At 40.8% G+C, this 16790-nt stretch overlaps 1 long non-coding RNA gene across 1 annotated transcript in view; it reads left to right on the top strand.

Moving 5' to 3' along the window:
* The window catches only part of LOC108588642 (uncharacterized), a 228808-nt gene that overhangs the window by 27257 nt on the left and 184761 nt on the right, over positions 1-16790 (top strand). Inside the window, exon 3 of the long non-coding RNA XR_013527868.1 lies at positions 9534-9622. This is a non-coding gene — a long non-coding RNA (uncharacterized LOC108588642). The remainder of the gene's footprint in view (positions 1-9533; positions 9623-16790) is intronic.

Genomic DNA, 16790 nt, shown 5'->3' with positions numbered 1-16790 from the left:
AACTCTCATGGAAATGCAGGTTTCTAAATGTTAACACCAGATAATTATATATGGTTAGGAAACAGCAGCATCTTTTCTGAAACATCATGCTCATCCAAACCAAAGTTGTTTTAGCTCAGAGCAAGAGAAATCCAACTGAAAGGTGAATGATCAGAGTTGCTATGGAGATGATGCAGGAAATATTTCAGAAGGTTGCTCAGAAAAATATTTCTTTGAATATTGATACATCTTTTTATTTTTTTTTTGAGATGGAGTCTCGCTCTTGTTACCCAGGCTGGAGTGCAATGGCGCGATCTTGGCTCATTGCAACCTCCGCCTTCTGGGTTCAGGCAATTCTCTCGCCTCAGCCTCCTGAGTAGCTGGGATTACAGGCACGTGCCACCGTGCCCAGCTAATTTTTTGTATTTTTTAGTAGAGACGGGGTTTCACCATGTTGACCAGGATGGTCTCCATCTCTTGATCTCGAGATCCACCTGCCTCGGCCTCCCAAAGTGCTGGGATTACAGGCGTGAGCCACCATGCCTGGCCGATACATCTTATTAACATGTAGTAGTCTATGGATATTATAAAATGAATTGAATATCAGGGATTCCTAGTGATTCTGCCCTTAGGCTGTGCCCATCATTTTTGAACTACAATTAGTGGCCACAATAGGTATGAAAATGGGAACAGCCAAATGACACTGTGAGCCACAGAATTATACATGCAGAGTGGGTGGTTTTCAGCAGATTTGAGCATGCATGAGAATCATAATGGTGCTTATTACAAAAGTTGATCTTATTTTGAATCAGGGGTCTTCAGACATTTTTTGAGACACACTTTAAAATGAAGGAATGGGAAGCATCATAGGATGAGGTTTTGACTGGTTTCTTTTATAAATGGTCTTATACTCTTTAGAAGCTATTTCTTCAGCTACAAAATGTTGAACTTCCTTGAAGAAAGGAAATTTTTTAAATCATTTTTCAGATGATGATAAAAATAGTCCTTTATTATCTGCTTGTGATGACTCCAAAGTTTATACTCTTGGCCCAGAACTGCCTGCTGGATGACTCTGCTGAAAAGTCTGATGGAAGTCCCCCCTTTCACACAGCCATACCATAATCCTCCCTCTGAATCTGCTCCACCTGTGGCTTTCCCTGTTTCAGTCAATGGCAACATTATTCTTCCAGGGATCCAAGCCAAAAAACTTGGATCTCAAAAAAACTCCATCTCAAAAAAACTTTATTTTTTTTTTCACTCCCACATCTAATTGGCCAACAAATTCCTTTGCTTCTATCTTCAAGTATATCTAGAATCTGAACATTTCCCCACCTTTTACTATATCCTGGTCTATGCTTTTAGCCATCTTTCACCTGGATTACTGCAGTTTTCCTAACTTTGGGCTTCCATTCTTGTTCCTTTATAGTGTGTTCCAGATAGAGTAGCCTTCTAAAGTTAAAGTCATATCCTATCTCTTTTATCTTCTGTCCCAAGCCCTGCCATGTCCCCTCATGTCACACAGAGGCACGGCCAAAGAATAGAGATTGACCTACAAGGTTCAAGATCTCTGACTTTTTTTTTTTTTTCTTCAGAAACAGGGTTTCATTCTGTGGCTCAGGCTAACCTCAGCCTCTTGAGTAGCTAGGACTGCAGATACATACCACCGCCACATAACACCTAGATAATTAAAAAAAAATTTTTTTTTCTTAGAGACAGGTTTTCATTCTGTTGCCTAGGTTGGTCTCAAACTCCTGGCCTCAAGCGATCTTTCTGCCTCAGCCTCCCAAAGTGCTGGGTTACAGGCATGAGCTACCATGCCTGGCCGCTCTCTGACCTTTTCTTATACCTCTCTCCCACCTACTGACTCTCCTCTAGGCTCAGTATCCTTCTCACTATTACTTGAAACCACAGAGCCTTTGCATGGGGCTGCTCCCTCATGGTCCTAGCTGCTTGGATTGCTCCTTCCTGGGATATCAGCATGGCTCCCTTTCCTACCGCCTTCAAGTTCTGGCTTAAACACTGCCTTCTCTAAGAGCCAACTCTTACTCCTTTAATTAAAATTTGACCTCCTTCCCTACCTGCCCCCTTCTGCACTGTGAGCCTCCCAGTATCCTCTTCCCTGTTTGATTTTCCATAGCCCCCTCCCCGCTAACATGCTGAATTAGTAACTTAATTTTTCATTGATGGATTGATTTAATGTTTATTTTTATTTTTCCCACACTAGAATATAAATGCCACAGGAAAACAGCTTTTATCTATTTTGTTCATTGATATGTCCCTAGTGCTTAGAAAGGTGCTTGGCACATACTAGGTGCTCAACAAACATTTGCGAGTAAATGGGATGAAATATTTATGAAGTGGTTACTAAAAGTCAAGCACTTTTTTTTTTTTTTTGAGGAGTTTCACTCTGTTGCCAGGCTGGAGTGCAGTGGCACAGTCTTGGCTCACTGCAACCTCTGCCTCCCAGGTTCAAGTGACTCTCCTGCCTCAGTCTCCTAAGTAGCTGGGACTTCAGGCTTGCACCACCACCCCCAGCTAATTGTTTTTGTATTTTTAGTAGAAACGGGGTTTTGCCATCTTGGTCAGCCTGGTCTTAAATTTCTGACCTCATGATCCACCTACCTCAGCCTCCCAAAGTGCTGGGATTACAGGTGTGAGCCACCATGCCCAGCAAGTCAAGCAGTTTTTATAAAAATAAATTTAATTGTGTATATTTTAGATACATGTATACAAATGTATACACATGTTTATATACATATACACATACATGGTAGAATAAATTAACATATTCGTTACCTGATATAGTTACCCATTTTTCCCCCAGAGACAGGAGCACCTATAATCTACTAATTTAGCAACAATTCTGAATATAATACACTACTGTTAACTATAGTCCTCATATTGTACACTGGATTTGTGGGCTTGTTCATCCTACTTGTTACTTGGTATCCTTTGACCTATACTTCCCCATTTCCTCCTCCATTAGTTTTTTATATTTAACCAACTGTTTAGTAGGTGTATTTATAATTTCATCCCTGGTATGGCTGTTTTTCAATTTCTTTTCTGTTTCAAGCCTCAGTATAACAACATCAATCACATATTGTCTGAAATAGTAATACCCAAATCTGATCCTCTGACTGATGGGAAACAAGTATTTGTGTGTTGTGAAGTGATTAGCAGGGAGGGAGATTTCATAGTTATAAAATTGTTTTTGCCAAGATGGCTAAATAGGAATAGCTCCCGAGTGCAGTTCCCAGTGGGAGCGATGCAGAAGGCGAGTGATTTCTGCATTTCCAGAGGAACTACCAGGTTCATCTCAATGGGACTGGTTGGACCGTGTGTAGGCCCAGGAGGGCAAACCGAGGCAGGGCAGGGCACTGCACACCCGGGAAGTGCAACTGGCCAGAGGACTCCCCTCCTACCCAATGGAGGCCATCGGGAACTTTTCCCCTCTGGCACTCCAGTTCAGATACTGCATTTCTCCCATGGTCTTTATAACACTCAGACCGGGACATCCCCGCTGGGCCGACAGATGCTGTGAGTTACCAGCACAGATCTGAGTGGCCATTCTGGCCAGCGCCATGGGTTGTCAGCGCAAATCTGGGTGGCTGTTTTGACTGGTGCCTGGAGTGCCTGTTAGACAGAGCTTCCTGCTCCCAGAAAGAGGGAGAGCTGAAGGCAGGGAGCCAGGTGATATGGCTTGGTGGGTACCATCCCCAACAAAGACCAGCAAACTGAAACCCTCTGGCTTGAGAGTTTCACAGCTAGCACATCAGTTCGAGCTCCACCCAGGACAATCGTGTTTGGTGGGGGGAAGGGTATCCACCATTGCTGAGGCGTTTCTAACCTTTGTGTAAACAAAAGCCAAAGGAAGTTTACACAGCAGCTGGACTGAGTCCATGGCAGCTCAGCAGTGCCTCTGCAGGCAGACTGTAACTAGACTCCCCCTTTCTGCGCGGGGCATCTCTGAGAAAAAGACAGCAGCACATCAGGGATGTATAAATAAAACCCCACCTTCCTGGGACAGAGCACCTGGGAAAAGGGGCAATTGTGAGTTCTGCTGCAGCAGACTTAAATGTACCTGCCCAGCAGCTCTATCCCAGGCAAGCAAGGTCTGGAGTAGATCTCCAGCAGTCCTACAGCAGAGGGGCCCGACTGTTGACAGGAAAACTAAAAACCAAAAAGAAATAGCTTCAACATCAACAGAAAAGAAGTCCACTCAGAGACCCCACCCGAAATCACCAACTTCAAAGACCAAAGATAGATAAATCCACAAAGATGGGAAGAAACCAGTGCAAAAAAGGTGAAATCACCAAAAACCAGAATGCCTCTTCTCCTCCAAGGGATCACAACTCCTCACCAGCAAGGGAACAAAACAGGATGGAGAATGAGTTTGATAAATTGACAGAAGCAGGCTTCAGAAGGTAGATAATAACAAACTTCTCTGAGCTAAGGAAACATGCTCTAACACAAAGCAAAGAAACTAAAAACCTTGAAAAAAGGTTAGAAAAAATGCTAATTAGAATAACCAGCTTAGAGAAGAACATAAATGAATTGATGTAGCTGAAAAACACAGCATGAGAACTTTGCAAAGCATACCAAGTTTCAATAGCTGAATCAATCAAGCAGAAGAAAGGATATCAGAGATTGAAGATCAACTCAATGAAATAAAATAAGGCAAGATTAGGGAAAAAAGAATGAAAAGAAATGAACAAAGCCTTCAAGAAATATGGGATTATGTGAAGAGACCTAATCTACATTTGATCAGTGTACCTGAATGTGACAGAGAGAATGAATCCAAGCTGGAAAACACTCTTCAGGATATTATCCAGGAGAACTTCTCCAACCTAGCAAGGCAGGCCAATATTCAAATCCAGGAAATACAGAGAACACCACAAAAATATTCCTCAATAAGAGCAACCCCAAAGCACATAATCGTCAGATTCACCAGGATTAATATGAAGGAAAAAATTCTAAGGGCAGCCAGAGGGAAAGGTCGGGTCACCCACAAAGGTAAGCCTATCAGACTCACAGCAGATCTCTCAGCAAAAACCCTATAAGCCAGAAGAGAGTGGAGGCCAATATTCAACATCCTTAAAGAAAAGAACTTTCAACCTAGAATTTCATTTCCTGCCAAACTAAGCTTTATAAGTGAAGGACAAATAAGGTCCTTTAAGGACAAGCAATTGCTGAGAGATTTTGTCACCACCAGGCCTGCCTTACAAGAGCTCCTGAAGGAAGCACTAAACATAGAAAGGAACAACCAGTACCAGCCACTGCAAAAATGTACCAAATGGTAAAGACAATTGATGCAATAAAGAAACTGTGTCAAGAAATGGGCAAAAAACCCAGCTAATATCAAAATGGCAGGATCAAATTCACACATAACAATATTAATGTTAAATGTAAATGGTCTAAATGCCTCAATCAAAAGACACAGACTGGCAAATTGGATAAAAAGTCTAGACCCATTGGTGTGCTGTATTCAGGAGACCCATCTCACATACAAAGACACACATAGACTCAAAATAAAGGGTTGGAAGAAGATTTACCAAGAAACTGAGAGCAAAAAAAGCATGGGTTGCAATCCTAGTCTCTGATAAAATGGACTTTAAACCAACAAAGATCAAAAGAGACAAAGAAGGGCATTACATAATGGTAAGAGGATCACTGCAACAAGAAGAGCTAACTATCCTAAATAAAAATGCACCCAATACAGGAGCACCCAAATACATAAAGCAAGTTCTTAACAACCTCCAAAGAGATTTAGACTCCCACACAATAATAGTGGGAGACTTTAACACTCTACTGTCAATATTAGACAGATTAATAAGACAGAAAAGAATATCCAGGACTTGAATGCAGATCTGGACCAAGCAGACCTAATAGACATCTATAGAACTCTCCACACTAAATCCACAGAATATACATTCTTCTCAGTACCACATTGCACTTACTCTAAAATTGGCCACATAATTGGAAGTAAATCACTCCTCAGCAAATGCAAAATAACTGAAATCATAACAGCCAGTCTCTCTGACCACAGTGCAATCAAATTAGAACTCAGGATTAAGAAACTCACTCAAAACTGCACAACTACATGGAAACTGAACAACCTGCTCCTGAATAACGACTGGATAAACCATGAAATGAAGGCTGAGATAAAGATGTTCTTTGAAACCAGTGAGAATGAAGACACAATGTACCAGAATCTCTGGGACACATTTAAAGCAGTGTCTAATGGGAAATTTATAATACTAAATGCCCATATGAGAAGCAAGGAAAGGTATAAAATCAACACCCTATCATCAAAATGGAAAGAGCCAGATGAGCAAGGTCAAACAAATTCAAAAGCTAGCAGAAGACAAGAAATAACTAAGATCAGAGCAGAATTGAAGGAGATAGAGACAAAAAAACCCTTCAATGGAACATATCTCAAAATAATAAAAACTATTTATGACAAACCCACAGCCAATATCATACTGAATGGGCAAAAACAGGAAGCACTCTCTTTGAAAACTGGCACCAGACAAGGGTGCCCTCTCTCACCATTCCTATTCAACATAGTATTGGAAGTTCTAGCCAGAGCAATCAGGCAAGAAAAGCAAATAAAAGATACTCAATTAGGAAAGAAGGAAGTCAAACTATTTCTATTTGCAGGTGACATGATATTATATTTAGAAGACCCCATTGTCTCAGCCCAAAATCTTTTCAAACTGATAAGCAACTTCAGCTAAGTCTTGGGATACAAATTAAGGTGGAGAAATAACTAGTATTCCTATACACCAATAACAGACAAACAGAGAGCCAAATCAAGAGAGAACTCCCCTCCACAACTGCTACAAAGAGAATAAAATACCTAGGAACACAACTAACAAAGGATGTGAGGGACCTCTTCAAGGAGAACTACAAACCACTGCTCAAGGAAGTAAGAGAGGACACAAACAGATGGAAAAACATTCCATGTTCACGGTTAGGAAGAATCAATATTGTGAAAATGGTGAGTACCAGGCACTATGGTAGACTTTGGGGATATAGGGTACAATGATGAACCTGACCTGTATCCTCTTGCAGCATAGGTCTACTGAGGTACATTTTTATTTATCAGTGTAGCTGGTACAATGTCTTGTACATTGTAAATATTCAACAAATCTTTGCTGACTTGTTGGTTGACTTACTGATTTCATGTATCTTCAGCGTTTCCTGAAAGTGTCATATCAATTATTGGATAGTAGTAAAAATTTTTTTGAACAAATATAAGCTCTGTTAAATTATGCCTTTCTTGTTCCTTACTTTCTTTATAGCAGATAGGATGGTATCTATCATACAGTAGGGGTTCAGTACTTTAAATAGTTTTTAAATTAATGATGATGACATAATTTGCCATAGAGAAATCTGACAAGGGCCAGACATTAATGCTCATATATTATGAATGGAAAAACTGAGGCATATAAGAAGATCCAGAAAAGTAGTGACCAAATCAGGAATAAACCTGGGTCTCTCGACCTGCATGCAATCTGATGCCTTGTGCCCTCCATCACATCAGTGCATAAAATTAGAACTGATGTCCCACCTTTCTGTGAAAGATGTGAACTTTAATTAGGTGTAATCACACACAATATGGAGAAGGTTTAAGGCCTTTACATTTCCTCAAAATGAAAATGAATCAGATTCTAAAATAGGCTTGTTAAATGCTATTCTTAAATAAAAAAGATAGTAGCCTATGATGATGAATTGCTTTTTCTGCTGTGAGAGGTGAAGTGTTACTGTGCCACCTGCTTGGGAAGACCAAGCTGTATCTAACTTTATATATTATATCTCTGCTGATTCAGCTCAACCTTATTCCTGACCGTCCATGAATTGTGGAGGCTTTTTGTATCTTTTTGAGCAATCTGGTTTAGTAATATTTAATCCTATGTTATATGAGCTAGAGTTTAAATTACTTTATTTCATTAAGAATTCTGACTAAATTTTTCATGAAGGAAAAGGTTAAGACTTTTAATTATTTAAAAGTTTTTGGATTATTTGTACATCTTAAGGCTGAGTTTTTCTTAAAAATTTAAGATATTTTAATTTCAAATATTATTCTGTATTTGAAACATGTAAGCTCATTTAATAAACCTAAGTACATTGGGAAAGTGAGAGAGTGGGGAAAAAAGAAAAAATACAAAACCTAAGTATGGCACAGATTGGAAACCCCAGAGAAGCATAGACTAAAATCACATGCAAGCTTAGCTGGTCAAATCCTGAAACTGTCATTGGTCTACAGAGGGTACAGGAGGCAGAGGACCTTAATTCATAAGGCAAAGGATTGTGCATATAGATATAAGGAGTTTGACATTTTAAGAAGAGTGAATTGAGAAGAAATTCTCCAGAACTTGAAGAGAACAGGGCTGACTCATCCCCATTCTACCAGTTCTGGCCCCAGAGTTATAAAGGGCTTGGATACCGTTGCAAAGAGAAGGAAGCCCAAAGGTCAGACTTGTTATCTTGTTGATGCTCAGATTTTCTAAATAATGAAATATGTTTTTGCCTTTATGATAACAGGAAATGCTCAGAAGCCTCAGTACAGTATAATTTGTAATAAGAATGTAGCCATTACATTGATTTTGTTGTTGTCAAATTTGTGCATTCTCCATTGTACCTTTTTCTAGAGTCAGGAGGAGGTAGGTAACCTGGCCAAGTGGTGGCCTATGGTGTTACTTCTTTGTTACCAGCCTTACGTGATTTGGGTGAAATATGTATAAGCGTGCATTGTGGTAGGAAGGGTTAGAGCAATGAGCAAGGGTCACATGGTGAAATCAAAGACAGGAAAATGGAGAATGATTGTGGCTCTCCCTCCAGTGGGCCATACTTTTTTCCTACCCAACCATATGTCATGACAAAAAACCATCCCTCTTAATAAGCTCCCTCTTGATCCTGCCAGGCAACTGTCAATGCCAGTGAGAGTAAAGTTCAGGAATTCTTACTGTTTTGGTAATTTATATGTGTTCTTTGGCAGAGAGTTTGGTGTTTTGCATTACAGATGGAGACAGGCAGTCAGAGGAGGAAGAACTGAGGTTGGAGTCAGGAGAAAGATGCAGGCGGGCAAATCTAGGGTCAAGCATTCTCTCCTGCATCCAAACAGTGAACAAAAAGCAGACACCTTTGGTAGTTCTGGCCTCTAATAACATAAACAACATATTTTCCCAGATACTATGCCAAATGCTTTAGAAGTAGCACCTCATTAAATTCTTACAATATGGTTGGGCGTGGTGGCTCATGCCTATAATCCCAGGTGGGTGGATTGCTTGATCTCAGGAGTTCAAGACCAGCGTGGTCAACATGGCGAGACCCCGACTCTACAAAAAATCCAAAATTAGCCCGACATGGTGGTGCCTGCCTGTAGTCCCAGCTACTCAGAAGGCTGAAGTGGGAGGATTGCTTGAGCCTAGGAAGTTGAGGCTGCAGTCCAGCCTGGGCGGCAGAGTGAGATCCTGTAGCCCCCCCTCAGCAAAAAAAAAAATTAAAAAAATTCTTATAGTACTGCATTACCCTTTATCTCCACTTTACAGATAAGAAAAACAAGATCTATGCTGTCTCAAATTCACAGAAAAAGAAAATAAACACATTTTTCAGAAAAGAAAACCAAGATCGACAAAGAGTAAGTACTTTTCTAAGAATATGGAGCAAGAAAGGGGAGAAACCCAGGCTGCAGGCCCTGGACACTCCAGGCTGGTCCACTGTGATGTTCCCTGGGTTCAGCAGGCTCCATATTGCCTACAGGAGGAGCACTGAATAAATCACTCCCATTTTCAAATACATGAAGCCGGCATCACATCAGATGATGCCCTGCCTGGAGGCAAACCCTGGCCTAACTCCTATTAGTAACATCCCTCTTAAATACTCCTCTTTTCTAGTAATGGTACCTTCTCTCACTGAGCTTCAGTAGTCATCAGAGTGCTCCTTCCATCCTCCTCTACAATCTTCTAGACTATTCTAGTTAACAATGCTAGTCTAGACTATTCTTCTAGGAGAAGGGAGGGGAGGGAAGCAGGCGGAGGCTGTGGAGTCCCATGAAAGGTCCTGGAACACATGTGCCACACGAGGAAGATGCTGCCATCTGGACCAGCTCGTTAGCTTTCCAGCTGCCTCTGTGTGTATCTTTCTATGGACAGCAACTAAGCAAATGTGATCTTGGTTTTAATGAGGACATCAGGTGTATTTTGCTGTAACATTAAATGTGATTCACTGTGGTATTAAAGTAAAAACGTGGGCCAGATAGCTAATTCCTGTAATCCCAGCACTCTGGAAGGCAGAGGCAGGTGGATCACTTGAGGTCAGGTGTTTGAGACCAGCCTGGCCAACACTGTGAAACCCCGTCTCTACCAAAAATACAAAAATTAGCCGGATGTGGTAGTGCACACCGGTAATCCCAGGACCAAGCAGAGGGGTGAGATGGGGACCAATATAACACTGCTGTTCATCAGTGAAGCTGTTGCCTTGTAAAACAAGCTGAATGCAGGGGCTGCAGTAGAGGCGAGCAGTGTGTTGAGGAAGTAGGAGAAGATTACATGGCACCAGAGATCCCTTCCAAACTGGAGTATGTATAATTCTAAAAATAATATGTTGCTGGTATGATTTCCATTTTTTATCAGTGGATTGATTCACTTCAACACCCCTCCCCACCTTAACCTCCCCTTGGCTCCTCAGAGGCGCTCTCACTTCTCTAAATAGTTTGCACAGTGGCCACAGATGAACCCTGATGCATGCATGACACAGCTGTCTCCAAAAGGCTGATAGCCCTACTCCATCAATCATGGCTACTGATCTCGTAGCTCTGTGTGGGCCAACACATCCTGAACAGGGGATAGTTTTTATTTGGTAAGTTCCACAGGAGCAAGGACCATGCCCATCTTGCTCACCACTGAATTTCCGGCACCAGTCCCAAGCCTAATATGTAGTTGCCTGAATAGAAAGTGATGAATTAATGAATGAATGAGTAATAAGCACAGTTGCCAAAAAAGTTACTGCTTAAACTGATATCTAATACTTTCAAAAACCATAATCATCTCCCATTTGGCTCATGTGAACTGGGAGAGAGTAAACATTCTGTCATACGTAGGGAAGGCCCCAGTGAGTCCCTCCATAGGTTTGAACAGACCTGCAGACCTTTTCTTTGAGCTGTGGCACCTAGCATAGTCTCTTGGATATAGAATACGCTCTACAAAAGTATGTGATGGTGACTAAGTACGCCAGGTCCTTGCAGGGAGGCAGTGTCCTGAATTCTGGTGCAGACGCTGAGAACATAGTATAATAAAGCTCTAAGGTTTGTTGGGCTTGTGAATCATGAAGGCTTGCCCTATACTCAACTGGAGTCTCCACCCAGGGGTGCTGCCCCTGAGATCCTGAGATGTAGAAATGCACTGGAGCTTTTTTTTTTTAAATGAAGTACTTTGGGTCTTTACCAGAATCCTGGTCAGAATGCAATCTTTTTTTTTTTTTTTTTTTAAGACACGATTCATTCAAATGTTCTTTCTGTGACTCCCCTTTATCTGAGATTCTTTTAGGGTAAAATGCCATATGCAAATTTGGGTTAATTTTTAAACATTTTAAAACTTCATTCTAATCTTGCTTTTGACCTCAATTACTCCACTGAAAAAATTAAGATTATCAGTGACCTTTAGTCACTTAATTCATTGTTGAACTCTCTGTCCAAAAAAATACTTTTTCACTTAGCTTCTGTAACACTATATTTTGGTTTTCCCCTCACTTATGTGGCCTTTCCCTTCTCAGTTCCTTTTGAAGCTCGTGCTTCTATACCTAGTGGTTAAATAGTGGTGCTCCTGAGAGCTTAGCTCCAGGGCCTCTTCTTTCCTAACTCTATACTTGCTCCATTTGTCTTCCAAATGACAATGACTGTTAAATTATAACTCCAGCTCAGATTCCTTCTCTAAGCTCCAGACCCATTTATTGCCTTGACCTGACCATTTGAACATTTTAGAAGCACGTCTAGCTTAATTGTCTAAAATTGAACCTGCAACCTTTCTCCTAAACTGGTTATTTTCTAGTGTTTTCTATTCCAGCCAATGGCATCAGCAACCTGCCAGTTACTTGGGCCATCAACTTTGAGGCATTCTTGACAAATCCCTCTCCCTATCCTCCATTGCTAAGTCCTGCTGATTTTACCACCTGCTATAGTTTGAATGATGGTTGGTTGTCACCACACCAAATTCATGTGGAAGCTTAATCCCCAATGGAAGACAGTTAAGAGATGTGGCTTTAAGGAGGTGATTGAATCATGAGGGCTCTGCCCATATGGATAGAATTAGATACCCTTATGGAAGGGCTTGACAGCAGGAGTTTGTCTCTCTTTTGCCCTTCTGTCCCTTCCACCTTGTGAGGACACAGCATTCCTTCCCTGTGGAGGATACAGCAATAAGGCACCAACTTGGAAGTGGAGACCAGGCCATTGCCATACACAGAATCTGCTGGCGCCTAGGTCTTGGACTTTCAGTTTCCAGAACTTTGAGAAATTTCTGTTTTTTATGAACCACCCAGACTCAGGTATTTTGTTATCACAGCACAAATGGACTAAGATGCCACTTAAATAAAATCCACCCTCTTATTTCCATCTTCATTGCCCTCACCCTAGTATAAGCACTTATTATTCGTTACCTGGGCTACTGAAGTACTGTACTGACTGGTCTCCATGTCTCTGCTCTGAGCATACCATATTACTCCCTTGCTTAAGTCATTCAGTGGGTTAAATCCTACTTCTCTTAGGGCAAATATCAGAATCTTTGAGGAAACCTACAGGGCATGGTCCGGCCCCTGCCTACTTGTCCAAAACTCGTCTTGCTCATATTTCACTTCTTCCTCTGCTCCAGCAACAGTGACTGGAGCTACATGGCCTCTTTTAGTTCAATCATCACATATTACAGATGAAGCAATTGACAAAGGGATATGAAATGGTCTGCTGAAGGTCAAAGCAGACTCTTGTCTTCCAAGTCAGTGCTTTTTCTGTCATGCAGCCTGTACTGCTTTAGTTTGTTTTATTCTATTCGGATGTGGCCAAGAGAGCCTCTTAAAAAAGAAGGAAACAAATAGTGTGTGACTGCTTATTCAACTCTAATGAAATCAGTCATTTTACCTAATTAACTTCTTTTAAGAAATCCAGGATATAGTCAGAGTCTGCTGAAGCTAATAATAATAGTGTCTTTCTTTGGATGAAAAGTCTTTAGAAAATCTTCAGTCCATGAAATCATATTTGAAAAATGCTCATGTATTATCCTTGGCTAATGATAGGATGATAATGTGAAATAAAGATTAAAGGTCAGTTGTCAAATGTAGCTGTTAGCCAAAAAGTCTTCCTGACAGTGTTTCCTGAAACCTTTTGAGCCCTGACATGGTTGATGAACAGAGTGAGTGAGAGCCGTGAATCATCAGAGCCTCTTAGCTGACAATGGCTTTCTTGGGTAGCAGCCTGAATGTGTTCAAGTCCTGAGTTGTCTGCTGTTCCTTTGTTAAACTGCCTCCGAGCATACTTTGTCACTCTCTTATTGATGGTACGCCAAAATGACAGTGTTCATTTGTGAAAAGCTTTGGGGCCATTATGGGAAAGTGCTTATTTCATAAATCAATTCCCTTCACTGCTACGGAGTCCCAAGTTAGTGCTTTCACTGAGTTGGGAAGATGGGGATAGTGTGTAAGCTTATCTTGAGGTGGGAAGTGATGGAGTGATCATTGTCAGGAGAGTAATGGCTGTCACATTGTGAAGAGCTGTGATACATTTGCTGAGTCCATGGTTAGACATCAAAGAGAAAAGCCTTTTCAGTCTCTTTATCCTCCAGGACATAAAAAAGTTCTAAAATTTTAGAAACAAGCATTAGAAATGACCCATCCAAAGTATTTTTCAAGTTTACCCGAGATTACCATGGCAACTAAATTACTGCATGACTAAAGGAAGTGCATTTAATGACATTCTTTTCAGATTATGTACAAGTTGCTCTTATTAAAGAGGAAATGCCAGGGGTTGAGACCATCATGCTTTTTGTAAAGAAGAGAATGAAACTTCTCTAGAGAGGGTGTAGTGTATACTCTTAACAATATGAATGAAGTGTGTTAAAAGCCTCTCCATGCATCTCATGTAAGTGCCTGGTGACACTGCAAGAATAAGATTGTTCCATGGGACATGATTGCTCCCTGTACAAGGAAGTCAGAAAGGCAGAGTTTGACTACAGGTCCAGTTTTGGGATGATCTGGTGATAGCTTCTTTTTACATACATTTTTGTGTCCACCTACATTGTGTGCATTAAATTTCGTGTCCTACTGGGTGATTCTTTTTGTGATTTGAAAATGAAAGTAGGAACCACAATCAGGCCGTATTACACATTTTTGGAGGATAATATTGATCCCCCCAGAATTTCACATGAAGTTTTAAAAAAGAAGCTTTTTCCTTTGTTTGTCATTTATGTATATATTATTTAATTTAATTTTATTATTTTTGAAACAGGGTCTCACTCTGTCACCCAGGCTGGAGTGCAGTGGTGTGATCTTGGCTCACTGCAACCTCTGCTTCTAGGGCTCAGGCCATACTCCCACCTCAGCCCCCTGAGTAGCTGGGACTATAGGCACGTACCACGTGTGCTACAATGCTCAACTGATGTTTTTTATATTTTCTGTAGAGATGGAGTTTTGTCACATTGCCCAGTCTGGTCTTGAATTCCTGGGCTCAGGTGATCCATTGACCTTGGCCTCCTAAAGTGTTGGGATTACAGGCATAAGCCACTGCACCCAGCCTGTGTGTGTCTTCTTAGAAAACAGCTGTTTCCTTATGATGTATACATAACACTTATTATTACAACATAGTAATCCTTGGCGAAGAAAATAGCAACAACACTATTTTAAATTAAAGTTTTGCTTGAGACCAGGAATTTGAGACCAGCCTGGGCAACATAGTTGCAAGAAAATAGAAAAAACTAGCTGGTCAGGGTGGTGCACACCTGTAGTCCTAGCTATTTGGGAGGCTGAGGCGGGAGGATCACTTGAGCCTAGGAGTTCAAGGCTGCAGTGAGCTATGATTATGCTACGGCACTCCAGCCTGGGCAACAGAGTGAGAACCTGTCTCAAAAGAAAAAAAAAAGAAATTGAGGTTTTGTTTTATCTTCTAAATTAAAGTGTTTATAGCGAGTGCAGGTATGTATCATTTCAACCTAGATCCATTTATGTATATATCCAAGTGATGTTTTTCCCTTTGATTCCATGTGAAGTGACTCCACTGTTATGTACTTAGAAGTATATATTCTTATGGTTGGAAGGGACTTTAAAGGTAATTTAGTTTGACCCTCCCCTATCCATCCAGCCTCAATTCTAATACTTTCACTGAGAAGGCTATTATAATCCTCAGAGGGAACCCATTCTATTATAAGACAGCAATAATGGTTTAAAAAGTTATTTCTAGGTCAGGTGTGGTGGCTCACGTCTGTAATCCCAGCACTTTGGGAGGCTGAGGTGGGTGGATCATGAGGTCAGGAGTTTGAGATCAGCTTGGCTGACATGGTGAAACTTGGTCTCTACTAAAAATACCAAAATTAGTTGGACATAGTGTTGCATGCCTGTAATCCCAGCCACTCAGGAGGCTGAGGCAGGAGAATCGCTTGAACCCAGGAGGTGGAGGTTGCAGTGAGCTGAGATTGCACCATTGTACTCCAGCCTGGGTGACATAGTGAGACTCTGTAACCCCTTGCAAAAAAAAAAAAAAAAAAGTTATTTCTTTTATTACACTTAAAGCTGCTACCATAAAACTTTTACCCATAGATTCTGGCTTCACTCTCTGGATCAACTAGAGTACAATATGGCAACAACAGCAAAATGAATAGACTTTCAATTGACAATGTAAGTGCCACTAGGTTAGAAGTTGAAGACTTGAACGGAATGGAGTCAGATTAGTCCAGAAAGGATTTGGGCTTTGTTTGGGCTATATGCTGAATGAACTGAGGACCTTGCTTTGGGCTCATGACATCCTCTCAGTTTTTCCCCAAATGAGAACCATCTTTGGCTCATTTAGTTTGTAAGAGAAAAGAGCATTTGGCCTAGGGAACATTGGACGGGGTTTGGGACTGGGAGATACAGGATTTTGGATTTTAGATTTTCCAACCTTGAAGTGAATGCTAAATTGATTGGCACATTCACAGAGAAATTTCACAGGGTGGAGGAACATTAGAGGATCTCAGGGTAGTTGTGGAACTCCCCACTGCTATGAAACTTACCACTTCCTGTGACAGTAACTTAGATTTTGAGCTCCTCATTGAACAATTCTTCCTATGGTGAGTTAAGAAAAAAAATCTGTCTCCCTGGTAGTAGTTCTTTCATCTGCATAACAACCTTCAAATATTTGAACATAGTAACCCCATGTGATTTTTAAGATGACTCTTCTCATAGCTAATTCTTCCGGGTTCTATTTTTATATGAAATCAATAAAATTCATTGTTCTTTGTACTTAAAAATATCAATTATACTTAAAAATGCTTAGATTACTATTTTTTGAGAATCTTACTACCTTTGCTAGACATGTGTCTAGTACTCTGCCTTTAGAGTACAGTAAATATTCCTAGGAAGTTTTCATTTAATTCTCACAACAATAGCAGGAGATATGCATTATTAATATCTCCACTTGGTAGACATGAAACCTCAGGCTCGGAAGGGTGAACCAACATACTGAGTTGCTGGAGCTGATATTCTGATTTCCATCTTTCAAACTCTGAATACCATGGTTTTAATCACCATAATACATTGGTTCTAAATTGTCTATGAGCTTATTAAAGGGCCTT

Source organism: Callithrix jacchus, chromosome 16 (genome assembly GCF_049354715.1).
Source record: "Callithrix jacchus isolate 240 chromosome 16, calJac240_pri, whole genome shotgun sequence".
Classification (NCBI taxonomy): Eukaryota; Metazoa; Chordata; class Mammalia; order Primates; family Cebidae; genus Callithrix; species Callithrix jacchus.
This window is presented reverse-complemented; position numbering and strand designations above follow the sequence as displayed.